Source organism: Cynara cardunculus, unplaced genomic scaffold, assembly GCF_001531365.2.
Source record: "Cynara cardunculus var. scolymus isolate 2C unplaced genomic scaffold, CcrdV1 Un_Scaffold_6198, whole genome shotgun sequence".
NCBI lineage: Eukaryota > Viridiplantae > Streptophyta > Magnoliopsida > Asterales > Asteraceae > Cynara > Cynara cardunculus.
Window position 1 is genome coordinate 1,551 of NW_020202819.1, and position 1,260 is coordinate 2,810.

Consider the following 1,260-nt stretch of genomic DNA (forward strand, 5'->3'; position numbering starts at 1 on the left):
TCTCATAATTACAAAAAAATGAACAAAATAAAAAATTATGATTGGTTGAATGAGGTTTTCACGACTTTTACAAATTGAGTGGTTTTTATTTGAACCCACCCCTATATATATATATATAATATATATATATATATATATATATATATATATATATAAAATATAATCTGTTTGAGGGATGCTATTTATATATGAGGCAAACCATATGGACCAAAAATGTAATTCTTATATAGTAGAAGACATCATTAGACAAATGACCAAAATCTCCTTCCAAGTCTATTAAAGCATACCATCCAAAAAAAAGTTTGTTGAAAGCATGTGGTTTCTTAATCTTTAAATATGCATTTATTTGTATTTAATGAAAATTTGGTATAATTAATAGATATCATAAATATACAATTCTTGTTGGAGATATAACAATATATATATATATATATATATATATGATTAAGTTCAAGTGGGACCAAAAGTTTTTTATGAGACCCGTAAAACCAATTTATGTTTATTGATCAACTTTATAAGCTAATAATCTAAAGTTGTACAATGACAATTTTATGATTATTGAGAAGTTTCGTGGCAATTTTGTGATTATGAATGTTCATATTGTAGATCTAATCCAAGAGTTGAAAATTGGTCTTACGGATCTCACGAAACACCCTTGATCTTACATGATCTCAAGTGTATGTATGTATGTATGTATGTATGTATGTATGTATGTATGTATGTATGTATGTATGTATGTATGTATGTATGTATGTATTTTGTCGTAACTCGTAATATGTCGAATTATTGATTTATCTCATACATATATTCTCATAGAATATTCCGATTCATCATGTAAATACGGTGTTCTTAACTAGTTTTGTATAATTACAATATACATTTTGATAATGTACTTGTTTGCAACTTTGACTAAAAATTCTCCTCGAAACCCTTGCTTCTGAAACCTACGGTTGCACAAAGAGTAGCGATAGTTGTTGTCGGTATTGTGACCACCTCGACTCTAAACAAGTCTGATTGAATTGTTAATTTTTTATTTCACATGTTCGAATTTTTTCGATCTGCTTGAGACTGCTGTTTTTATAGTGTGGTTTCTCGGTAATAAAATACTGAAAAAAAAGGTTTAATCATTTCATGTAAAATGAAAAGTGTTATATTGATCCTAATTTCATTTTTATATATGGTTTGATTTCAATTTAAATTAAAAATTAAACCGAAATAATTTATATATTAATTATTGTTTAAAATAATCTTTATATATTG